The sequence below is a fragment of the Thunnus maccoyii genome, chromosome 11 (assembly GCF_910596095.1).
Source record: "Thunnus maccoyii chromosome 11, fThuMac1.1, whole genome shotgun sequence".
Lineage (NCBI taxonomy): Eukaryota > Metazoa > Chordata > Actinopteri > Scombriformes > Scombridae > Thunnus > Thunnus maccoyii.
The window spans coordinates 15829184-15856168 of NC_056543.1; the positions used below are offsets into that span (position 1 = coordinate 15829184).

The window sequence follows — 26985 nt, forward strand, 5'->3', positions numbered from 1 at the left end:
GTCCCTCTTTTTGTTACTATACTTCCACCGCAGCTCAACGGGGAAACACTGTCCAAGGAAACACAAAGAGGGAATTTGATGCTAAAAAGACTGTAAATGTGGCAGATATCCACTTGATATGACTAACTCAGACTGCTGAAGCCTCATATAAGCTTCAAATCAACTTTTGAATGCTTTTTTGCTCAAAATGACTGTGTGGACACACTGTGGATTTTGGCCCCCATCACTTACATTGAAAACACATTTGAGGGGGATCTTAAACAGCCAGTATGAACCGGGGGAATGATTACAGCGAAGAAAACCTCTATCAGGGTTCATATGTACACCTGACTGTTGTTTTAAGACAGATTTGAAAAACTGTGAATCCGTCCTTGAAGTCCAATTTCACGCTGGGAACTCATGTCCCATGCATATTCAGTTTAATCTGTTTCCCTCCACCTGTCGGTCATGCAGCCTTTGCATTAGTTTCGGAGCAGCTTCAGAGCGCTCATTGGTTCAGGAGGAGGTGGCCAGACAGAGCAGTATCGGTTTCACACCCTCCTCATTCCCCTGCTGTTTCTCCTCCTTCACAATAATCAATTGTTCCTCTGCCAAAAAGATGATATGCCATGTGGGTGAAACTGCACAGAGCGATGACTTTTAAGCAACGAGTTCCTTTCACAGTTTGAAGAGGAAAGATGAGTGAGTACGTGTCACTCTGCAGGGAGTACACTGCTTTACAGTAAAATGTCCAGTTTACTCAGGCATCCATGTCTTTGTTATTATTGTACGTCCTTTAAGTTCCCGGCGGCGCAGTGCCATTGAGGAGAAAATGGGAGCTATTTTTATCCACAGGGTCACAGAGGAGAGAAACTAAGAGCTCCCACTCTGCTCCTTTTTCTTGATACCACGAACAGCGTTTCAAAGCGCAGCTCACCAGCGAGTCCACCAGTGAGTCACTGCTGTGTCCCATTATTGTCGACCTAACTTTATACAATGAAGATTTACGTCAAGTGCTGTTGAATCAAATATTTTGCGATGATTGTAGTCGTGTGCACGAACAGGATTTGGCAAAATGATTTTCACCAAATGCAAAAAAGCAAATTTGTACTAATAGTTTTGTGTACTTTGTTGACAAATTATCTTGGAGGCAGCAAACAAATTAAAAGTGATCATTACATAGACTGCAAATATCTTTTGTCGTGTCATTTTAGCATGCATGCTGGCATTTTAAAGCATATATAGTCCATTTTGTCATTTGCAATCACAGTCAAGTGTAAGTGATTGTTATGATGAGTGTTTACAGTGAGGGGAAGCATGGAAATAACACACTAAGACTAAGACTAGAGAGACTTTAAGCCATGAGCGAGGCTGGATTACCAACCAGGCAAAGCAAGCAACTTCCCCTCAAAACAGATATTCACTGCAGGTCAATAGGTTTTTGGTAATTTGATTAATTGCAGTTTTATTTAAAAAATTGCACCATCAAAGTACAATATCAACCAATGTGGATCCTGCATTATTATCTAATAGGACTGGGTCAAATTGTCTCAATTAATAAGCCTTTTTCACAGAAGACATTTTGATTTGTCATAGTAGGAAAAGCACAGGTGTTACTGATCACATTAACAATGTCTCTGATCTATTCAAGTGTGACAGTGAGCCAACATGCACAATATCAGGACCCCGAAACTGAATCAGCTAAATGGAATTCAGCCATAAGTAATCTGATCATTTACAGCTGTCTGTGATACTTGGACATGTCCAAATGTCCTCTGTGAAAAAAGGGCCTATGTTGAGGGCCAGACTTGTCGGGGCCCTGTGTCAAAATGTAGTTTTGAGAACTTAATTATTTCATTTGATATTATGCTTAAACATGGTGCATACATGGTGCAAGATCAAACCTAGCCAAGTTATAATGTAAAAGTTTACTTAGTTCAGATTTATGCATCACTAAATTAAAACAAGTTGCACCACAGGTGGAACTGTTGCATTTATATCGAAGAGTAAGAGAAGTAATATGGAAAATGGTCGACATACCTGACACTTACTAATGTTATCGCCAATAACATTAGACTAAATTGCCAAATAAGATATTTCCCTCTCACTACTTATTCTAAAAGACACATATTTCTCCAGGTATATGCAGATATAAATAAAACTAAATCACACTTACATTCAAAAGGATTATGTTTATCTTTTGGCCCCTAAAACTGTTTTCTTCTAGAAGTTATGTTACAGCTTGTGATGCTACAGTGACTTCCTGTTTACATAGTTAGTTGCTTCTTATTGGACAGCACTAAAGATGTTTCCTAGCAACCAGATCTACACACTACTTAAGTGTTTAATAGACATTTCTGAAGTTTTAATGGTGCAACCTGATTTAGAAAATCGCTGGTTTGAAACTAGTTAGTAAGAACTAGGAAGCACAAACTTAGTAATGGATTTACAAACAGCTGGGGTCCGTTTCACAAAGCGGGTTTAGTGAAAACTCAGAGTTTGTTAACCCTGAAATGAGGGAAACTCTGAGTTTTCCGTTTCAAAAAGGGAGGTAACTCAAACCAGAGAAAGAGGGATAACTCTAGCCTGTTTCACAGAGAGGGGTAACTTAAGCTCTCGGTCAGTTACCGTAGTAACAGACTCTATGAACCTAACCTGGTCGGGACCAGGTTTTTCTCAATGAACCTCGAGTTTCTCTCAGTCTCCGCCCTCTTTCAGAGCCACACACTCCATTTGATTTCCTCATTCATTCAGTCAGCAGGCGAGTTTTGGCGTAGCCTAGTTCTGCCGTCTGTCATTTAAAAAAATCATTAAAAAAATCAGAGTCAGTATATTAGAAGTCCATTAGGCACAGTAAGTGGCGACTTTTTCACTAACATGGCATGTCCTTTTGATAACGATCCCGTGGATGAAGGTGCAGCATTACTGCGCAGAGAATTAAATATTCGTTGAGAGATGGTTATCAGTCCGCGCATAAATGTTCTAGCATTTCCAGACAATTATCTTTTTGAGCGGTACCGTTTCACGTCACAGTCCATCATCTACATACACAACCTAATCCGTCCTTACATTTGCAACATTACCAATCGTAATCATGCTCTCACATCCCAGCAGATATTGTGTGTTGCACTGTGTTTCTTTGCAAACGGAAGTTTTTTGTACAATGTCGGAGCCAGCCACTGGCCTTCCTAAATTTTGGCTTAGGGCCAGCTCCTCTGCCTCCGTTAGAGGTGGCGGTGCTGGACCACCACCCGTTTTACGGGCATCTGCCTTCTTTCTGTTGGCTGAGTAGAAGTCTGTGTTAGTTTAAATAGGGTTAATTATTTAACAGAACATGATATAGATGAGAAGACATTTATGTGTGTGAAACCAGCATTATGTTGGGGATAAAACAACTGCACAGTCAAACAGCCACTTAATATTTACTTTACAATGTAAAACATGATCAAATGAGGTTCCCCCATGAGATTATGCCGAGGTTTCACCTGTTTGAACAATGTTTTTATATTTCATCCTAAACTGCTTCCAAGTGCGCTTCTCCCTCGCGGGATTGGACCTAAATGAAATAAATTAATAGGCGACCAATCAAGCAGTTTTCCTCTGTAATATTATTGTGATTGCAAAGGACCACATTTAAACTTACGCATTGACCCGAGCAGCGATGTTCTCCCACGCCGTCTCCCTCTCTTTTGCAGCTGCAGTGGTGTTGCACTTCTTTTTGAAAACATGTTCAAACTCGCCGTATTATCGCATTAAGATTTCTAGCCCTAGTGGGGCGAAAAACGCAGCCCTCCGCTTCCCTGTTGCCATGGTGACTCGTTGAATCGGGGCTCAATTGATGCTGGCTTTTTATAGTTGTGGTGCACGCGCTTAACTCCAGGTGAAACTACTCCGAGTTGAATAAACTGACTCAAATCAGCTGTTCTGGAACCGGAAACTCGGAGTTTCCTATCTCAGAGTAGATCAACTCAGAGTTCAGGATTAGACTCAGAGTTTGTTGAACCTGCTTTGTGAAACGGACCCCTGGTGCGACTGGTTTGTTTATTGTATGTGTGGCTGATAATGAAGGCAAATAATGAGGCTGCTGTACTGTACTGCTCTGTGCACTACCTACAGAAAACCTTAAAGGACAGGTGAGCAATTTTTGTCTGTCTTAAAACAACAGTCAGGTGTCCATATGAACAGTGAAAGAGGTTTTCCTTGCTGTAATTATTCCTCCTGTTCATACTGGCTGTTAAAAGATCCCCTCCAAGTGTGCTTTCAATGTTGATAGAGGCCAAAATCCACAGTGTGTCCACACAGTCATTTTGTGCAAAAATGCAGTTTATCTGAAGCTTATATGAGGCTTCAGCAGTCTAAGTTAGTCATATCAAATGGATATCTGGCACATTTACAGACTTTTTAGCATCAAATTCCCTCTTTGTGTTTCCTCAGACAGTGTTTCCCTGATGAACTGTGGTGGAAATATAGTAACAAAAAAGGGACTTTGGCACTAAAAAGACTGTAACATTGAAAGACATCTATTTGACTTGACTCATTTGCACCACTTTGCATTACTTGATTCGACTCATTTGGACGGCTGAAACTTCATATTAGCTTCAGATAAACTTTTAAATACATTTTTGCACAGAAGGAGGCTTGTGGATTTTGTCCCCCATCACTGACATTGTAAGTGCATTATGAAGGGATCTTCTAATGGCCAGTATGAACAGGGGGAATGATTACAGCAAGAAAAACTATTTCAGTGTTCATTTGGGCAACTGACTATTGTTTTACTGTAAGACAGACTTGAAAAATTGTGAACCTGTTCTTTAATGATGCAACCTGATTTAGTAACTCACTAGATTGAAACTGGCTAATAATAACTAGGAAGGACTTGGTAGACATGACATATTAGCTACAATTATTCCAGCAGAGTGCACTGGTTTGTTTACTGTATGTGTGTCTGATAATGAAATCAAATAATGAAGCAGCCGTATTGTTCTGCTGTGTGCACTTTACTTAAAGGGAACTTTAACTTTACTTAAAGGGAACTTTAAGTAAAGTTAAAGGGAACTTTAAGTAAAGTGTAGAGGGTCTCCCATGAGTCTCTGACACAGGTGCACTGTCAAAGCCTAATGGGAGATGTAGTTGAATGTTTACACATTAATCATTCAGGTGTCTCTCTTAAATATAGATAGATCAATAGATAGATAGATAGATAGATAGATAGATAGATAGATAGATAGATAGATAGATAGATAGATAGATACTTTATTAATCTCAAGGGGAAAATAAAGATAATTAATAGATGCAGATATTTAAATAACTACAGACCTGATGATTTACTAGAAAGTGAGAAACATGTAATCCTTTATTAATGATTTATAATCATTAAAGTTTTGGATAGGTCAGCCTGGCTTGGCTCTATATCCTGATGGTCCACTTAGTTGTTTGTTCAGGGACATACACAAAGCCTATCCAGTGTGAATGCAGTCTCAGCATTTTGCAGCCTTTTCAAAAAACTCCTTGACAAAATGCTTTATATTTGATGTTTTGGTAATTCTGAACTGCTTCTTTTACAGATGTTTTACTTTATCCTACTGATAATTTGTCTTTTTGTCTTCTAGCTTCACACAAAAGAAGATTTAGTAATAAACTCATGGGGGTGTTGTAAATAGTAAATCATTGTTTGATTGTCACAGTCACGATAGTCATCAGTCCTGCAATTATAATATAAATTGTATATATTATATATATAAATGATCTTGTGCGCACTCGATAACCTCCTGTCACGTTTTATTTTTACATACACTGTAGCTCGGTAAGAGGGCGGTACTTCTGCCCTGTGCTCATTTTTGGCAGGTTTTTCAGCTGCGGACAGATTTAATCTTGTACAATAGACGATCTTCGGCGGCGCTGGAGTCTACAGGTGCACGCCGGAAGTGACGTCGGCCGCTCGCTCACAAGACTCACTGGATTGGACAGTAAATAGACGGACCGAGAGAGAGCAGACTGACATCTCCGAGGCACTCAACGGCGCTAAACGGTAATAATCCTCATTTTTATGACATTTATCGAAAGATAAAAGCTTAATAGTGGAGATTAAAACCTTCACATTGGCATAGTTTGACTAGAAACGATCGTGTTTGGTTGTGGGATGAAGCTAAATGTGCAGACTCAGGCAGCTGTCAATGAGCTGCGGTCTGAAGACATTATTACCATCAGACCATAAGACTGTTTATAGCAACTGTTTAGACTGTTTATGAATGAAGTTTTCTGTCAGAAATCATCTGCTGTTGCAAACCCTGCGTTAACAGAGCAAAGCTGTGCCACTAGTTTTAACCAGGAGGAGTCTAACAACTGATATAATAAACGTTTTACTTCTTATTCGCCTTTCATTATATAACCGAGTGGACAGTGTTGTTGAGGAGCTGCTGGACTGTTGGAGCTACTTAAAGACGCTTTTTCTGGTCTGTTTTAACCAGGAGGAGGAGGAAATTATAGGCTGCTCTTCACTGTCGCAGGACAGGAGGCTAAATTATAGTGGGTGGTGTAGAAATGTTTGTTTTTCAGTCAGATTGTACTTTTGTCAAGTATTTTGACTACGTGGCTCAAATGCAATGAAAGGTTGGTTCAGTAATTATTTCATCTGGATGTTATGTGATGAAATGAGTTGTCAGTTTATTACTGTGTTGTTCGATTTTTGTTTAAAGTATTTTAGATTCAACTTTTTTGGTAATTTTGGAGGCAGTAGTTTGTGGTGCTCTTGAATTAAATGGCGTTATACTGGGGTTGAGGTGTTTTTAATATTTTGTCCACCCCCATTTATATCAATGAGGGTAGAGTAAATGTTAGAAAAAACCTCTCAGTATAATGTAATACAATTCAAGAGCTAAAACCAAATCAGAAATGGGACAAAGTAATTAATCTGCAAGTCATAAGTAAGTCATGAGTCATGAGTAACCTTACACTTACATTTTTATATTTTGTCAATTAGAAAGAGCGCTTTGTTGTGGTTTTGTTTGTTTGTGTAATAAATAATAATTATCATTAGAGTAAGAAACAACTGAAAGTAGACAAGTGCATAAGAAATACTATAAAGAATGAGAAAGTAGTGCAACAATCAGCAAAGGAACTAAGTCCTGAACATTATACACACTCTACCAAATTTAATGCTGCCATGTTAATTTTTTTTGAAAAATAGTAACAGCTAATATACTGAAATATTAAATGTCTTTTTAAAATTAGTTTTTTTTTAAACTTTCAAATAAACTTGTGAACATCAAAAAGCAAAATGATCAGGTGTGCCTTGTTATGTTCCTCCTGCGACATAGAGCTCCAACTAACGATTATTTTCATTATCAATCAACCTGTCGATTATTTTCTTGATTAATCGATTTGTTACTTGGTCCATAAAATGTCAGAAAATTATGAAACATGTTGATCACTCTTTCCCAAAGCCCAAGGTGACGTCTTCAAATGTCTTATTTTGTCCCGACCAACAGTCCACAACCCAAAGATATTCAGTTTACTATCATAGAAGACTAAAAAAAACAGAAAATATTCACAATTTGAGAAGCTGGAATCAGACAATACAGACTTTTTTTTTCTTAAAAAATGATTCCAAACGATTAATCGATTATCAAAATAGTTGGTGATTAATTGAATCGTCGCAGCTCTACCTGTGACACAATTTCAGAACAAACTTTTCCCTCCAGCTCGAGTAGTGTGTGTTCAAAGTAAATATGTCGTCATGAAAATGAAGAGTTGAGTCATTGCACGCCTTTTTATGAAATATTTTATTTTAATTTTTAGGGCTTAAGGAGGATATCAAATTATTCCAAGTCAAAAAGCGTAAGTGCAAGTGAAGTCATGAGTTGCAAGTGGTTTTTTTAATTATTTTGCGAGGTAAAGCCTCCATATTTGACACAAACTACAGCCTCCTAAATGAACATGGAAACATTACAACCTCCATGAAGGTGGGATTTATTGCAGGGCTGTACCTAATAAATTGTCAACAGAGTATCTATTCAGGTTCAGAGGTGACGTGCAGTGATGATGAGTCTCAGTGCCTCCTGTCAGATGTGGGACTGATAATATCTCACCTGCCTGCTCTCTGCGAGCAGCGTAGTAGCTCTCAGAGGCCATCTGACACAAATCAGAGACGATCATTCATCTGCTTTTCACCAAGACGTGATGTCACAACAGTTTTATGTTTCAGCTGCTTTTCATTTCTGTTGCAACATACTTTGACAGTCAGTCAGCAGCAAAGAGCGTTACACGTGTGACCGGTGGATGCTGTGTGCTGTCACGGCTGCAGTGTTGCATTCCAGCCTCATTGTGCTGAGTGGGGCATTTCCAGTTAAGTGTCCACGTGTGTCACTAATGGCTTTGCCTCTCTTGTAACTCCTGCCGGTCCGTGGTGCATTTACAGGTCACTCTCAGCAGCAATCAGGCAAATGTAGTCCCCCACCAGCAGCGTGTTGAAGGCTACACCTCTCAGGTGTTCTTTGTGTTCTTAACTATGGCACAAAGACACCTAACACCAGGTTTACAGCAACCTGAGCATCTACATGTGTGGGGGAGTTTGACCTTTTAAAAGCAAAGCTATCATCATGTACACACAAAAGCTCTTGTACAAGGAGTGTATTGACATTAAACCCACCAACAATGAATCTGCATACTGTTGTTCTTCTCACCAGGTTGCTGATTCTTCATCGGATCAGAAACTACAACATCCACTTTAGTTCTTTAGAGACATGACAAAGAAATCCTGGAATTTCTGTGTTGTGACCATTGCTTAAAGGATAAGGACCTGTATGCAGATTGGAAATAAATATATTTATTGATTAGGTGATCGAAAGCAACATTTCATAATCATTGCAGTTGTTTAATCAAACAAAAATGGCAAAAATCCTGCAGCTCCATGCTTTGCAGATCTGATAATTTGCATATTTTCTGTATTTTATACATTTTAAATATAATATCTTGACTTGAAGAAATAACCAAAGACTCTCAGAACATGTGATGGCCATTTTTCACTATTTTTAACTTAAATTTGATAATTTCTTATTAAATCCCATGAAAAGCAAACCGAGCAGACCAAAACCAACAATGATTTGATCTTTGATGTTAACAACTGTTGCCTGTGCAGCCAAAGCCTGATATGTACAGTATCAGTATCTCAAAGTATATATCAGTGAGTCACACCGTTGCACTGTAGTTTATTTTGAGTCAGTACACTGTCCTGATGCTGTAAATACTCACTAACCCACCAAATATGTATTTATCCGCAGCTGAAAATAGTCCCCAACAAACGCACCATTTGCCTCTCTTTGAGTTGCCAAACTTGGGATCTTGATAAGTTCATTCTTAAAATAGAAACAGTGGTTGACAAAACAATCTCATTTCAATGCAAATAGTATCCACACACTAAATCAAAGCGCCCTTTAATTTTATTTTGTGACGATTCAGCTTCGGTCTTCCTCTGGCAAAATTTAGTGTGCAGGTGCATTGCAGTTTAATTGATCCAGCACCTATAGTATACCACCGAGATTTTGTTGATATGCACATGACTGAACAATCTCACCACAAGGTCCATAGTAGCTATCCTGGAGCTTTCAGTTGTTGCACAGGATTTTCCTCAGGAGATGAAGTTTGCCCAGTTGTTATGGAATTGTAGACGTTCAAACTTAATTTTTCATCCATGTCCGCTTAATATATCGGCAAGATGGCGGCAAGTGCACATCGCGAGGTCATCGCGAGGTGCATCTCGCCAGGTCAGTGTGGTGGACCTGGAGGGGGCACCGTCTTCAGGGCTGACAGAGTAGCAGCAGCCTCAGGTAAAAGCAGTGGTGGTGCCGAATGCATTCATGTAAACGAAACACGGTGCTCAGACTCTGTCATCACTGATACCCACTACTCTGCTGATCAGTACCTCATTATTAAGTGCAGCCCTTCTACCTACCACGCAAGTTTACTTGCATTGTTGCTGCTGCAGTTTGTCCCTCCGGATGCTAATGCAAAAGTGGCCATGAAAGAACTTTGTGCTGCTATTAGCAAGCTGCATACCATGCACCTGGATGGGGCCTTTATTATCGCTGGAGACTTTAGTCACTGCACTTTGAGATCTGTACTTCCAAGGTTTCATCAGAATGTCTCCTGTACCACAAGAGGACATAAAACTTTGAACCATGTTTCCACCAATGTGGTTGACATCTACAAAGTCACACCCCGCCCCCACCTGGGGGACAGTCTGACCATCTCTTACTGTTCCTGCTCCCCAAGTACACCCCGGTCATCAAACACATGAAACCCTCAATGAAGACTGTCAAGATCTGGCTGGAGAGTGACTCTCAGATCCACATCGACACTTAGACCAACTCTGTCTTGGATCACATCTACAGATGTGTGGACAGAGTGACAACACACAAAAAAATAAAGACTTTTCCCAAATCAGAAGCCCTGGATGAACAGAGTTCGCCTCCTCCTCAAAGCAAGAGATGCAGCCGTCAGGTCTTGAGACCGGGAGGCTTACAGCTCAGCCAGGACCAACCTGATGAGGGGAATCTCACAGGCTAAACATAGTTACAGACAGCAGATTGAAGAGCACTTCAACTCCTCTGACCCCTGTGGCAAGGCATACAGACAATCACAGACATCAAACCACCCAGCACTGTGCCCACAACCAGCTCTACCTCCCCAATGAGCTCAGCTACTTCTACACTTGCCTTGACAGGAGAAATAAGGAGGCCTTCCTTCATGCAGATCTACCACCAGATGAGCAGCCTCTCACACTCTCCACCTCAGATGTTTGCTCCATCCTGTGCAAGGTGAATGTGTGGAAGGCAGCTGGCCCTGGTGGAATACCTGACCGCATGCTTAGAGCCTGTGCAGAGCAGCTGGCCGCGGTCTTTACGGACATTTTCAATCTGTCCCTGGCCCAGGCAGTTGTGCCCACAAGTTTCAAGGCCGCCTCCATCGTGCCGGTGCCAAAGCTATCCACTGCTGTGGCCCTGAATAACTTCCAGACTGTCACACTCACCCCCATCATTGCCAAGTGCTTTGAGAGACTGGATCTTTCACACTTGAAATCCTGTCTGCCTGCTACACTGGACCCACACCAGCTTGCCTACTGCCGCAACAGGTCAACAGAGGACGCCATCTCCACGGCACTCCACTCTGCCCTGATCACCTGGACAGTTACAACTCTTATGACAGAATGCTGTTCATTGACTTCAGTTCAGCATTTAACACTGTAATTCCCTCCAAGCTGATCTCCAAGCTTACTCAGCTTGGTATCAGCATATTTCTTTGCAACGGGACTCTGGACTTTCTGACTAACAGACCCCAGTCTTTTAAGTTAGACAACATCTCTCTCTCCACTATCACCCTGAAAATAACGGCGTGCCACAAGGCTGTGTACTGAGCCCTCTTTTCTACTGTCTGTTCACCCATTAGGGTGTTCCTGTCTATGGCTCAAATACGATACTAGACACTATAGTCAAGTTTGCAGATGACACCACTGTGGTCTGATCAGAGGTGACAACTTAGACTTCAAGAGGACTGGGAGCCATGCATGCACCCCCATCTACATCAACAGAGCTGTAGTAGAGTGCGTGTCAAGCTTCAAGTTCCTTCGCATCCACATCTCCAATGATCTCACCTGGTCCCTAAACTCCTCCATCCTGGTCAAAAAGGCGCAACAGCACCTTTACTTCCTACAGAGCCTTAAGAAAGCTCACCTGTGTCCCAGGATACTGGGGGACTTCTACCGCTGTACCACTGAGAGCATACTCACAAACTGCATCTCAATGTGGTATGGCAACTGCTCTGCATCAGACCATAAAACACTCGAGTGGGTGGTGAAAATTGCCCAACGCACGTGAAAACTTACCCGCCATTGAGAACATTTATCACAAGCGCTGCCGGGGCAGGATGAGAAGCATCATCAAGGATTCCTCTCATCCTAACCACGGACTTTTCACCCTCCGCTCATCTGGCAGGCATTACAGGAGCGTCAGAAGGAGGCTCAGAAAGAGCTTCTTGCCAAGGCTGTGACCCTGCCGAACTCCACACCACCACTCTAATAGCATCATTGCAATCATTACTGCACTGTTTACAGTACTTATACAAACTTGTAATTTGCACACAGTCTGATCCCCTACACAGTTCAAATAATGTTACTGTACATATAACCGACTGTACATATGTTGTTTATATTCTACATAGTTAACCAAATGTATATATGCTGTTTACACTGTACATACAACTTATTCTCTAACTCTGTGCACTTCTCCTCTGTATATACTTATTTAAAATATTTACATATTTAATACCTGTATATTGTAACTCTTCATTGCCCATCACTGTACATATTGGAAGATATAGCATCACTTATGCTGTAGCACTTACTTTCCTGCACTCATCTGTAAATAATACTGTATTTTTGCACTTCTGATTGGATGCTAACTGCATTTCATTGGCTTTGTACCCGTATTCTGCATAATGACAATAGAGTTGAATATAATCTAATATATTAATATGTTTTTGACTTATTCTTTAAGATTTATACCTTAGATAGAAATTAATGGGCTTGTTGAGATCCATAGACAGGGGAAGCTGGAAAGTATTGAAAGACGTCAAGAAATTGTTGGTTTTTGCTTTTTTGTTGTATTTTTTTCAAAATGAAAAAAACATAGAATGACACCTGCTTCATCCTCTTGATGCTGTTGTATGGTCACACAATGTTTATCCAAGTGTCAAGAGTACCATAACATCTGAGTTACTGAGTCTGGAGTTGAGCAGAGTATCAGCAGAGGCATATGAAGGGTGGTCCTGATGCTGGCGTAGAGACAGGAAGCTGTATTTATGTAATTGACATGTGTAGCAACAGCAGCAGTGTGGCCCTGCAGCTGGTCTGATCTCTCTAATCCAGCCCTGGAGACTCGGCTTGTTTGTTTTGGGTCACATTTATATGGCGGTGGCTCCAGTGTCATGTCATATCAGGCTTAAAGAATAAGCTCATCACTGTGTTTCATCAGATGAAACGTAAAGTTTTTTTGACGAAAAAATACTGCTTTCTGATTTGAAAGGTTACACTGTATGTTTCAGTGATTGATTTCAGGTTTTGGATTTTCATTTTAAACTAGTCTTAAAGCTCCCACACACCAATGATTCACCTCCACAAGTGCTGTCAGTTATTTTTGGTGATTAGACTTCTCTATGTGGGCGTGTACAGGCTGTTTATTTTATTTACCTCCATCATTTACCTCCTTCACTCTCCTGTTGGCTTTGATGCCTTTACTAAGGCAGGACTAATCACCTGTGTGGGTGTTCAGGACCTTTAATTATCTGTTTTCGTTTTCCTTAAGCTGTCAGTTGGTAAAATTAGCCTATCTCAATTAATGGACATTTTTCACAGCTGACATTTTGACTTGTCATAATAATAAAAAAAAACAGTAACAACTGTTACTAATAACACTAACGATGGCTCTGTTTAGTCCAGATGTCCCAGTAAGCCAACATGCACAATACCAGGACCCCGAAACAAAAGCAGCTAAATGGACTTTTTTATTTACACGTGCTTTTCCTACTGTGCCATGTCAAAATGTTTTCTGTGAAAATGGCCTATTAATATATTTTTACAGGAAAAACAAAATATAATTCCTGTTTGATAGAAAATAAGCAAAGATGCTGTCCATCATGTTGATTAAGTGCCAAATTTGGGTTGCTGGTAGATGATGTGGCACAAACTGCAATATGTTGTACGTCCAACTTGTGCTGAAACAATCTGATGATTAGTTGATTGAGGGAAAATTCATCATCAACATTATTGTCAAAAAGGACAAACATTGTCTGATTCCAGTTTCTCAAATGTGAGGATTTGCTTATTTTTTTCTATTTTAAATCACTTGTTAATTGAACATCTTAGCGTTTTGGACAGTTGATCAGACAAAACAAGCAATTTGAAGGACTCACCTCAGGCTGTTGGAAACTGTGATGGACATTTTTCATAAATTCCTAACATTTTATTGACTAAATGATTAATTATAAAAAAAAACAATTGTTAGTTGCAGCCCTACACCCAACTTGGGCTGGGCAATATATAGATATTATATTGATATCATGATATGACACTAGATATCTTTATAGATATGGCAAAAATGTTGTCTTTTCCTGGTTTTAAAGGCTGCATTACAGTCAAATGATGTAATTTTCTGAACTTAGCAGACTGTTCTAGCTGTATTATTATTTGCTTTTACCCAGTTAGTCATTATATCGACATTACTGATGATTATTTATCAAAAATCTCATTGTGTAAGTATTTTGTGAAAGCACCAATAGTCATCCCTACAATACTATCACAATATCGATATTGAGGTATTTGGTAAAAAATATCGTGATATTTGATTTTGTCTATATCGCCCAGCCCTACACTCAACACAGCAAAGCTATTTGTACCATAAAAAATTTGGGGGTCAAAATGTATCGTCTCTGTTAGTGGATGTTTAACAGCTGCTAAAAATAGACCTCACATAGGTTTATGTGCTGAATGTTCACATCGCGTGCAGCGCAGCAGTTCAAGTGCAGTTAAGTGGAAAAATTCCAAACAACAAATGTTGGACTGAAGGAGGGATTTGAACATGAATATCTTGCCCCCCTTCTCTCTCTCTCTCTCTGTCTCTCTCTCTCTCTCTCTCTCTATGTTTGCATCCTCTTACCCGCTCACCCTCTCTCTTCCCCTCCTCCCCTCTCGTCCCTTAGGCCCTCTCCTCCTTTCCTTCCTTCTGACTGACATTTCTGTTATGACACTGTCTGAGCTCCACAGGCCCTGCCTCCATGCCATCCTTAGCTTACTATGCGCCACACGCAGGGCCAGCTTGTCACACTGAGAGCCCGCCTGGCACGCCTTACATCTATATCAGACCACTAAATGCCAATAATGACAACTCAGCTTGATTAAGAAAGTAAGCATCTTCCATCTTCCGGGCCCCTCTGCTCTGTTGGCTCTCCTGCAGATAGAGTTGCCCTTTGCCAAGGGTTTATTGGACACAATCCCAGATGCTTTGCTGGTCAGCCTGTTTGAGGATTGGGATTCTGTTGAGAAGTGGGTTAAGCCCCACATCTCTTTATATTTGGGCAGGGGTATTACAGTTGTGACTATGAGGGGGTTAGCTTAACTCGGCATTGTTGAACCCTAAGTGTGTCTGGGCTTTGCTACTAATATTATGCAGGCTTTACTCACTGGAGCAGTAGTGGATGAAGCTGGCAGAGCGGTCTGCATCTGTGCAATGATACTAAAATAAAATTATAAGAGGATCTGCATTGTTTATGTTTTAAATGTTGCATTACCACCTTAAAAACTGGTTTTGGTATTATAATCATAAGCACATTTTACATGAGAAAGTTTGATCAAAATATGGTTATTTTTCTGTACAAGTGTCTACAATGTTTCGGTAGTGTGTGTGCTTTGGTGTGTGTGCATATAAGCATGTACTGTATTCACGCAAGTGCACATGGCTTTAAATGTACTGCTCTCTTGTGATGTGTCTGCTAGCTGAGCTTCTATAATTACCACAGCCTGCAGCGCCTCATGGGGAGCATATTAACACACACGAGTGGAGGAGCGAGAACCAGAGCACATGCACAAGTCATACAGGCTGCTTGAGTGTGTTTGCATTATCGCTGACATCTGATGTGTGCATCTGTAGAATAATATATGAATAACAGGAATGCACAGTTGATCATGCTTGTCTAATGTGGAAATAGGGAAGATTTTCTAAATCAATCACAATGTTTGAATGTGCAGCGTACACCATGAAACCAACACAAATGATGAGTCAAACCATAATATGAAGCATCTTTTGAATAAATAAAAATGAAACAGTATGCCAAATGTGAGGAAATATTTTTTTCTAACAAGTCTGAGAGTAAAAACACTTTATTTCTGTGATTGTAAGTTTTTTAACCACATGATGCAAAGTGTAGAAAGTGTGAGATCTTTAAAAAAATATGTGTATTTCTATTTTTAAATATGCCAAACAACAGGACAAAATCAGTACTGTACTGCCCCCAAAAAGTAACTAAATAAAATTAAAATAATTTAATGAAACTGAGGCATGTGATCATGATTAAAAATATTGATAACACTATTAGCAACATAATAATAGTGTACAGTCCATACTTTATGTACTGTGGGTACTCTTCCCCGCAGTGTCCTCTTGTCTTAGTACAGTTGTGACCTCACATATCCGTCTAACCTCTCACCCCAGCGAGCAGCAGGCAGCAGCAGCAAGATACACCCCCAGCTACACAGCTGTAATTTCAGGCAAACCACCACTGCCTGCCTCCCCACTTCAGCCCCACACCCACCTCTATTGTCCAACCAGGGATGTGGAATTAGGAGGTGAAGTGTGTGCGTGGACATGACATGCCAGCGTGCGTTCATTTCCTCCCACTTCTGTAATTCCTTTTAGTGAAATGATAAGAAGTAAAGAGGCTGGAGAGCCTTCATAACATCTCATGTTATCTAAGGCTGGCTGCTGTGTTCTGCCTTATAGCTCTGCACGCAATCCCATAAATCATGCTTGGGATTACCAGGTACATACAGTTGGTAGGGAGGACAGCACAGGCTGGCTTTCTGTATGCTGGTCCTCATCTATTTGCTCCTGCAGTCCACTCTGAACTAATGATAACGACGGATCCGCGATAGGTGGATTGTTATGGTGCGGACAGAATCCTCTGGGAGTGTTGAACAGTCATTGTTATGTAATTTCCTCTCAGTGTGGGTGGCTGTGGGTTTGTTGGTGGGCTCAGTGTGGTAATCTCACAAGCATTATCTGTCACTCAGAATCAGAGGATGTTGTGTGCAGGACTCACTCATCCATGCCTGCCTTTTGTAAAACCAACCAATCAGCCAAGCCGGCCTCTTTTTATCCATCGATCATAGACAAACAGGTTTTTCTTCATGCATGCAGTCAACATACTCAGTACAAGTCTTTTCTCATTAGTTTAGGCATTTCCCTGACTAATCTGACTTCCTTCAATCACTCCATTTTATCCAACCACCAACCAGCTGACTGTGGGCCGCGTGACTTATAGGATTGCAGTTGGTACCAAAACAGTATGGAGGTTTGGTGAGAGTGTTTAGATTGCTTATAATGCATTGTCACACTACCTAACCGCAGGGATTTTTGTGCAATAAAAATACAAATATAAATAATTTTAAGTTTTTCATTATTAAAAAAACTTTAAATTATACATTTCTATAAAATGACAAATGTCAAAAAGTCAGATTTTGACCTTAACTTTTTTGACCAGATATGTGGTTACTGAAAGCAACATGCTCTGCATTTTAGCTTTGAGTGGTGGTATAGTATACCATATAATAGATAGATAGAAAAAAAAAAAGATAGATAGATAGATAGATTCGGGCTGTGCGATATGATGATATATATTGTGTGATGATAGAAAAACGTCTATTATTTCATATTATGCTCTATCGTTTATTTCGTTGTGTTGCAAATCACACTCTTTATGGCAATATTTTTCATCATTTGGGCTAGGATTGGCCTGATGTTCTTGATGGCTGACAGTCATTCACCACTGAGCCTCTACCATCATAACATCATGATATACATCTGCACATCTGTGCTGTGTGTGCTGCCTACACAGTGCAGCAGAGGACAGAGTGAACGGGGTGAAGTACTCGAGTTGACAACAACGACACTTGTTATGTTACTGTAAGTGCAATAAAAGCTTTGTGAGTGAAAAGCCAACAAGAGTAATTTATCAATGAAACCCACGCAAAAGATGGACAGACAGACTAGAAAACCCTACTTTGCAAACTATGTAATTTAATTGAATTTACAGAAAATATGCTTTATCATGATATGTATCGTTATCTCGATATAAAATGACCTGTATCGGGATATGAGATTTTGGTCATATCGCACAACCCTAAGATGGACGGATGGATGGATAGATAGATAGGTAAGTAGATAGATAGGTGGATAGACAGATATATTGGTGGTATTGAGGATCTTCAGCAGAGCCGCAGTCTCTGAGAAGGTGTCCTGAAGATTGTTCTCCATGAAGAGCTGGTACAGGCACCACTGCAGTTCTTGAACTCATCATTGCTGTAGATGAGTGACAGTTTAATTTTCAGCTTGCTCTTGTTCAGCAGTGGGTAAATCTCCATGGTGGTGTTCAGCGCTGCTTCAGGGAACTGGCTGTCGTACTGTTGCAGTGTAGCACTGATCAGGTGCTTGGTGAAGGAGAACCACTGTTTTGTACGGCTCAAGATAGTGTCACAAACCTAAAACATGAATGCACCAATTTAATACATTATATAGATATAAGTCAACATTACAATATATCAATATATATTGTATAATAATAATATAATATATAAAAAAACTATCCATTTTTATCAATGTATGCGTTTATTTGATAGGGACAATGCAAATTAACATAGCGCCACACAAAAACTAGACTATTATATTATACAGGGCCTACTTTAAGGTGTGTTGCTCACTTTTCTGCAAAAATATAGCACTACTATGATTAAAAACATTGTAAAAGACCAACACCACATATTTAGCTTCTGTCTCACCTCCGTAGCAGCTACCCTCTGAAGTTCACCTGGGCCCAGTGTGCAGCGTTTCTTGCCCAGCTGCTGCTGAGATACACCTACTACCTCCTCTGCTATAAGTTCTCCATAGAGAGAAGGGAAGGAATCTCTGAACAGAACCAGAAGAGTGAAGTTAAGCTTTAGTTACCAGGTAAAATAACCAGAAATTTTACATAATTCAGTTGTTCAAGCATCATAGACTTTAACACAATATCAGTAATATTAAACAGCACAACATACATGTTAATTAACCGATCTTTTGCAAGTTATCTGTGAACTGCTGCATGATTCCCTGGACAAAGACTGAGTCAATGGTCTGCTAATGGAGCTGGCTGTAGAGATTGTCCACATGAGGCGTAATGTGATGGAGCAGCTCCAGGAAGAAGCTGAAATTATCATCCTCCAGTAGCCTCACAAACCCTCCAGACTCTCGCATAGTGGTAGGATCAAACTCGCCTGAGTCCCTGATGGTTTCAAAACACTGGAGGAGGTCATCTTTGTGCTCAAAAACAGTTCACAGCATGGCTGTAGGAGTTCCATCTCACTGTGCTTGCTCTTGGGAGTCTGTGTGCCACCACTCTATCAAGCATGCTGGTTCTCTTGGAAGATCTTGGAAAAAAGCCAGAGAATCCAGCCAGTTCACTCTTGAGATGTGAGATGTCAGCTGCTGCATGATGAGGTTAAGTTGGTGAGCATAGCAGTGGACATTGTGTGCATTCACATACACATCTTGCACCTTCTTCTGCACACCACCTGAGGCTCCCCTCATGACATTTGTCTGGGAAATGAGCTTGCTCTTCTGGTCAAAAGTGCTGTGGTGATGATATCATTTGTGGCACTCTGGAGAGGTATAAACTCAAAAAACCTCTGTTGCACATCATGGGCTTTGTCAGTGTAGCGGATCACAAGCACCAGTTGACACTGAGTGGAAATGTCTGTTGTTTCATCAGCCTGGATGGAGAAAAAGTCAGCACTCCTGATTTCTTCAGTCATCCATCCATCCATTTTCTTTGCCATTTATCCTCTAGAGGGTCATGGGGGAGCTGGAGCCAATCTCAGCTGACATTGGGCGAGAGGCGGGCTACACCCTGGACAGGTCACCAGCCAATCACAGAGCTAACATATAGTATAGAGACAGACAACCATTCACACTCACATTCACACCTACGGGCAATTTAGAGTCTCCAATTAACCTAACCTACATGTTTTTGGTCTGTGGGAGGAAGCTGGAGCACCCGGAGAGAACCAACACAAGCACGGGGAGAACATGCAAACTCCACACAGAAAGGCCCCAGCAGGCCAGTGGGTTCAAACCCAGAACCTTCTTGCTTTGAGGCGACAGTGCTAACCACCGCACATACATTCAAGGACTTCAGTCTGCAAATGCTCTTGTAGAACTACATCTAGTGATGCTACAAAATCCACCAATCCTCTAAAATCACTAGGACTTTCTGAGCTTTCACTTTCATCATGGCCACACAGGGCTAGCTCAAAGGCATCACGGAATTTGACACTGTCTGTTATTTTAGACAGGAAGTCCCCATTATGCTTATCAATCCCTATCCTGTAGCCTTCATCAAGCTTAGCAGCTATGTTTACTTTCCCAAACATGGCTGGTTGCATTGCATTTTCCATGTGGACCCCAGTTTGTTCATGCTTTTTTGTTTTTTTTTCTGATATCCTGTCTGAATCCATGCGGGGTCTGATCCTGTTGTTTGAAAAAGGAGGCAGGGAAAGCAAAATAAAGCATTGGTGTCACTACATACAGTTAGCCAAGCAAAGGTCTTACAAAACCAGCTCCTTGAAAATGTACATTGTCTTCCTCTGTCTTTGGATTGCTGTTGAATTATGATGTCAGGCTGATCAGGTTCAAGCTCTTTGACTCTGAGCTTCTCTTGCAATGTTCTTCTCTCAAAAGGCGTTATTTTTAGTGACTTAACTGAATTTTCTGTCTGTCCTCTAGCTAGCCAAAATACACTCTCTGTTGCACAAGGCTCCTCCAACTTTACGCTTAAGAGCTCATTCTGGCGCATTTTATGTCAGATGCTTCCTGCTCTCTGCTGCCACCCAGTGGTTGGTTGTATGTAAGACAGCAGCATTCAGATAAATGCTGTTGGGGCGCAGGTGCCATGCGCGCCACCAAGCTTCTATCTCTTGTATCGAAGAGGAGCAAACTGTGCATGCACAACTTATAACAAGAGTCAATGGACATATTCTTGTGCCCCAGACCAGAAATTTGTGAACTATCAGTAACTTTAGGTAATGCAGAACAGTTTTAATGTGGGGTAAAGGTAAAGTGTGGGCACTTTACCTGAGTATTGCAATTTTGTGAGATTCCCCACTTTTAGTCCACGTTTAAGAAGGAAATATTTTATTTCAGTGCATTCATTTGAAGGCTATTTTGTAGTTTCATCTCCCGTATCAAAACAATACTTTTTTTGATACCTTACTTTGTGAAATATATTCATGTTTTTCTACAAAGCCATTTTTTATTTCACAAAAGATTGTGATTTGATTTCTTCTTCCACCACTACTTTACTCTACATTGGAAGTCTTATTCATTTGTCAATAATCATAGATGTGTGTGTGTGTGTGTGTGTGTGGGCCAGTGTCTATGTATCTGGCCACTGCATGTGATGGCAGATGGAAAGGTAAACCACTGTAAGCTGCGATGGTGGTTTTTCTCTTATTTATGCGGGGGACATAGTAGCTGTCAGTGCTGCTGTTCCGCTGCTGGTGAAATAGTAATGAGTGTGTATAACGGAGCTGAGCCAGTGTGGTTTACAGCTCCGTTGCACTTGTAGGCGAGGCCAGGGCACATGGAGCACCACTGACTGGCTGTACATGGTGTCTGTGTGCCGGTGATGGAGACAGAACAAGGAGGCTCTGGCCACCGCCGGGATAAACCTAATTCAGAGACTGAGGTTGGACTCTTTTTATATCTTTGGTTTAGAAATGTTTAAAGAAGCTGCCTGGAAAATATTTTACCATCTAAGTCATGTAAACTCTCTAAAAACTGAGAAGGAAGGGAAGTGCAAGGGTTTATTATCATATCTGGATATATATCGTTCGATATATATATATATATAGTTCACTTGACAGTCCATTGAAGGCATTTGAATAAGTTAGCGTTAAAAATAATTGTTTGGATTCAAAACTTTGAGGCTCTGTTTAATGAGAAGTCATTTTTTAAACATTTAAATCAACTGAAGTACTGTATTATGTGAACCAACCATTAGAGCCATAACAATTAGTCAATTTATGGATTAGTTGATCGACAAAAAATGTATTAAATTTATTTTGATCATTAATTTTTAGAGTCATTTTTCTTGCATAAACACAAACATTCTCTGGTTTCAGCTTATTTGCTGCTTTTCTCTGTTTTAATAATATTGTAAATTTAATATTTTGGGATTTGGGACTGTTGGTTGGACAACACAAGGCATTTGAAGATGTCATTTTGGGCACTGAGAAGTTGTTTTAGACATTTCATTAAATTTAACTATTTAATGATTAATCAAGAAAATAAACTTTAGATTAAGCAAAAATGTTAATAATATTTAGTGTGGATTTCAGTTTTGGTACACATTTTGGAGTGATTTTTGTCTTTCCCGACACTACAGATTTGGGCAAATCACCTGTGGCCTCAAGTGGAAAACTTAACATCTATCACCATCTATAAATACTCTGGTAAACTTGACTTCACTTGGAATAGATCTGATAAATTTGACAAGTCTTAATTTGCTGTGTAACTGATGTTCTTTAGTTACACTACAAATAAATCTTAAAGGAGGCTTTATAACTTTGTTTTATACACTTTCTAGTAATAAAATTAGAATTCAATGTTTTCAGGTTTAAAGCACATCTGTGATAAAGACAAATGAAGCTGTCTACCTGTGTTATTTAGTTATGACTTCATTTTATATTCACAAAATTGACTGGCTAGTGAATGTTGATTGTTGAAGATTTTCAACACCTCTGTGGCATTGACCTTCTCATTGCAAATTCACAGTTTGGAGTAAATTGGCACAGCATCACCTCCAGTAGTCAGGCAGGACGCATTGTCCATGTCATTCCAACAAAAGTAAATATGGCAAATGGTCGGCTCAGCAGAGGTGTGTAAGGTGTTTCTTATGACCACAAAAGAACTGTTTGTGATAATGAATGATAGCATCATGAACTTTGTTGTTATTTTGTGATTTCTCTTGTCATTTTTTTCTGTTTCCTTCTATATTGATGGTCCCTATGTGAACATAAATGCTTAAAAGGCCATCTTCTTAACCCCCCTATGCTAATGGTTAGATATGTCAACAGTTAACTGTTAATCGATTAACCACTGGGAATATTTTTGACTGGTTACACATGTCAGTCTATAGGTTAATTTGCATACTAGGGTTGGGTACTGAACTTGCTATGATACATTATTCACGTTAGATCAATTGGTGCTAAATTTCCATAGCCGTACCATGCTGTGTGTAGTCCATAGACTGTATAAAAGTAAGGTGTAGGATATTAAGTCACACAACTGACAGACTGTTAGCCTAGCATGCTAATCCTATTGTCTATCTATAATAAAAACGTAGGTGTTACTTTGTTATTAGGTCATCACCCAGTTGATGTGCCAAATGATTGAGACCAATGTGCAGCCAATTGGTGTGGTGGAGGGCGAAGGATTGAAAGACCCAGTTCAGTACCTCAAGCCTGAGTATGTTATGCCATCGAGAGCTATTGTGACTAAATGCATTAAAAACACTTTGGGTTTCAGAAGGATGAGCTAAAAGTCAAGCTAGCCAGGGCAGACAAGTTAGCTCTGACCACAGACTGCTGGACAGCTCTCACAAATGAAAGCTATAAAAATAACCAATTAGTTATCGGTTAATAGACATCGGTCTATCGAAAGTAAAATTAACTGAAACTGACATACCTACTAAAGGTATATCCCATTTCTCATTTGGTATTGTCCACTTTCATAACAGAATAGCCTACAATGATGCAGCTCAGTCAATGCCACCTGTTGAGTAGTCTGGATGTAACCACACCTGCAGTAACACCTGTACGTAGGAGTACAGAAACTCAAATGTTTGAGAATTGTGTGGTAGTGGCGGTGTTACAATTAGAGGATTGAACCTGACCCTTGGACTCGTGATTCTGACAGATCACCTGTGTTGGGCTAGCTTTCTTGGACCTGGCACATAACTTTTATTTGGAATAGCTTTGGTCAGCCACTCCTTCATTTCAATAGTTTATCAGCAGACCTACTGTACTGAGCGGCAGTATCTACCTCAACTCAGATTCCAGCTGCTCTGCTGCTCTCCAAAGTTATTTGAAACTTTTAATTAAAATTAAATAAATTAAATAATTCTCAGGAAAATTGGAGAATGGAGGAAATATAGTGAAAAAATCAAATTTTAATTAACAGGTCAGGTCTGATCTGATCTAGGCATTGATAACAATATCATTAGTGGGTTTTTGATGTGATGCTGATGGTATGATCTTATGACATTCATGCATTTGATCATTGACTGTATTTAAATATGGACGTCATGACAGCTCCCCAAACGTGAAGCCAAAACATCTCGATCACCTCCTGGTGGCTGGCTGCAGTATAGGTCATAAGTCCCCATGTTTGTCCAAGTGTTCATTTTTCTGGTAACTTTGTTTTTATTTAGTTATTTGATGATATAAAAAGTTCTCAAACCTCCATCAGATGGCAGGACAGCTGAGGGGGCGTTTCCCGTGGGGTGTCACCCGCCACCTGACTCTACTGTGTAGACTCTGGCTCCAAATGATGCCACACAAGCAAGATGGCAGCTCCCGGAAAGGAAATATTTTGGTTTCACTTTTGCATAGTGGCGGGAAGTGGAGATGGGTCATCCATATTTATATACAGTCAAGCCATTTGATTATATGAGACAGTCATCACAAATCAACCTCGAATTGATGAGCTTAATGTATTAATGTATTTCTGTAATCAATATTTGGTAAAAGCTGACACAAGGGTAGCTTTATCTTTAACGATGCTGGGAAGCCTCTTTAGCTTCAGACTAAATGGCTGAATGTGAAACCAACGATTACAGAACTGTGAAAATACTATAAACGGATAGATTTATAATGTTATATCACTGCTAATATTAGAACAAGTAAATTATTTGGGCATTCATTGCATTTAGTAGTCTTGTATGATAGAAAAGCATTAATCGCCATTGTCGAAACCTTGAGTGGCTTTGACAGGTCCTCATTTGTATTTAAAAATACTTGGTTGTAGGTGTTTCTGGCTTGTTTTCGTATTGCAAAATGGCTTTGCTTGTCTTCCACATGAGCACACAGGCTTGTGATCTGCTGACCTTTGGAATTTGGGGCTATAGAGCAGAGCTCGATGTTCTCACTAAGCAAACAAGTCAGGTGTTTGAATTCAGTGCTCCTCTAGATATCTGATGTCTGTCTCGCCTTTGCTTTTTGTCAATATTTAACTAGAGCTCTTTTTTTGGGAATTCCCCCGCTGTGTTTTTATGTATATGGTGTAACGTGTAAGGAGTAACACTTTTGGTTTACACCTACTCTTCTTCTCTTCATGGCCAGAAGGAAGCTTGACGTTGTGTTAATTTTGTGATTGTGCACGACAAAGGTGTAGCTGTAACAGATCAGGCAGTACACACACCAGTCCCTAATGTCAGTCCCATTAGAACCAGCATCCGCGGCCATCTGCACCGTGACTCATTAGACTGTCATTTCACGCCGTTTATAGGCTGTGTTTGGACGCCTCCGCTTCAGCCTCACCCCGGGATTTCAGACCTCCTCCTCTGGCAGTGTCCCCTGCGGGGTGTGGCTTGAGGACAGAGATTGGAGAATGCTGCTCCTATATCCCAACCCCCCACTCTCCATGCATCGTTACATTCCTACTCCCCCACCCTTCAACATCATCTTCCCCAGAGGTCTGGGCCTGTAACGAGAGGACAGGGTGGAGCATCTGTTCCCCGAGCCACTCCTTTTATCCGCTGGCCCTCCCTCTCAATCAGTCTCTTTTCATACCCTCTCTGGTCTAAATCTCTGCTGTTAACACTCTCACACACACTCCCACACACACTCACATATATACTAGACAGACAGACAGACCATCTGAGTTGTGCCCCCTCTCCTCTGCAGTCTTTTGATTATCTGGTGACTCAACCCTTCAATCAATTTCTTAATGTCACCCTGAAAATGACTGTTTATTTCTGTCTTCAATTTATTATCTTCATTCATGCCAGTTAACCCTTTTCCCTGCTTTGTGTGTGTGTGTGTGTGTGTGTGTGTGTGTATACAGCTGAAAAGCAAGACCATAAACTGAATCTGAGCCCACCGCGCACTCAGCACACCTCTGAGATGCTCAGAAACCACCTGACAGGTCAGTACATGTGCACACACTGACACAAAAACATACACACAAATGCAGTCACATGTACAAGGAGAATGGCTGAATAAAGCTGTGTTACTTCAGCACATTAAAGAGGGATTGTGAGAGACATTAAATGACCTTTTAGGGAGGGAAAAGAGCGGTTCCTCTGACATGCTTGCTCTGACCTTTTGATTTCTCTCTTACCCTTCAGCTCTGAAGCTAGAATTTTCTCATTCATCCTGAGTGTAGACTCCTGTCAGGTAGTTTGAATTAAGATTTGAGGGGCCAAATTACTTAATTTGACTGATAGTAGTAGAAACATCCAAGACAGAAGGCTATCAGTGTGCGGTAGAATACTTATTAGAGCTGTGCAGCTGTGCAGACCATTTACACCCTGTGGAGAAAATGTATGTAGGTGAAGTGATTTAATGACTAGAATCACATTTGCAGTTTGGAGCAGGAGCAGGTCTGAACTTTGTGTTTTTTTTTGTGTGTGTGTGTGTGTGTGTGTGTGTGTGTGTATGTGTGTGTGTGTGTGTGTGTGTGTGTGTGTCTATTTGTAGCATGGTCATGTATGTGTGTAAGAAGCTGGATTCTTTTTAATGGCTTGTAGCTGATATATAAAGCATTATTTAATGATTTATTAACTATTGATAAAGCTGTTAGTTACAGCTTAATACCTCTTTATAAATAGTGCATTATTATGCTCTCAGTTTACTTTAACAGCATCTGTTTATGCTGACTCCTTTACCCACTTAGAAACAACAGCCACATTTGACATCGAGGATACAGATGATTCATTTTGTGCTGTTTCTGTTTGTTAGTATGTTCTATTTTAAAGAAAGTATGAGCCGACGTTGTCTTCGAGTCTACGTGCACACTTGAAATGTATTGTCAGAAATTAAAATAGCTCTTGCCAAGGAGGATACAGTGCACTGTTGTATGTGGGATGCTGATACAATTGGCATGGAGAGAACTGATTACTGATTTGGTACAAAGGGATTTTCTCTCTGTG

The 26985-nt window shown here is 40.3% G+C and overlaps 1 protein-coding gene across 4 annotated transcripts in view; it reads left to right on the forward strand.

The window, feature by feature from the left end:
* Window positions 1-343: 343 nt before the first annotated feature.
* The window catches only part of si:ch211-45c16.2 (mitogen-activated protein kinase kinase kinase 13), a 47001-nt gene continuing 20359 nt past the window's right edge, over window positions 344-26985 (forward strand). For 2 of the 4 annotated variants that reach the window (XM_042425339.1, XM_042425338.1), the window contains exons 1-3: window positions 344-681; window positions 5824-6007; window positions 25899-25979. The gene's annotated coding sequence lies outside the window, so the exon portion shown is untranslated. Of the gene's footprint in view, window positions 682-5823; window positions 6008-18671; window positions 18747-25898; window positions 25980-26985 lie in introns of those variants that run through there. The other 2 variants (XM_042425340.1, XM_042425341.1) reach the window with 2 other exon arrangements.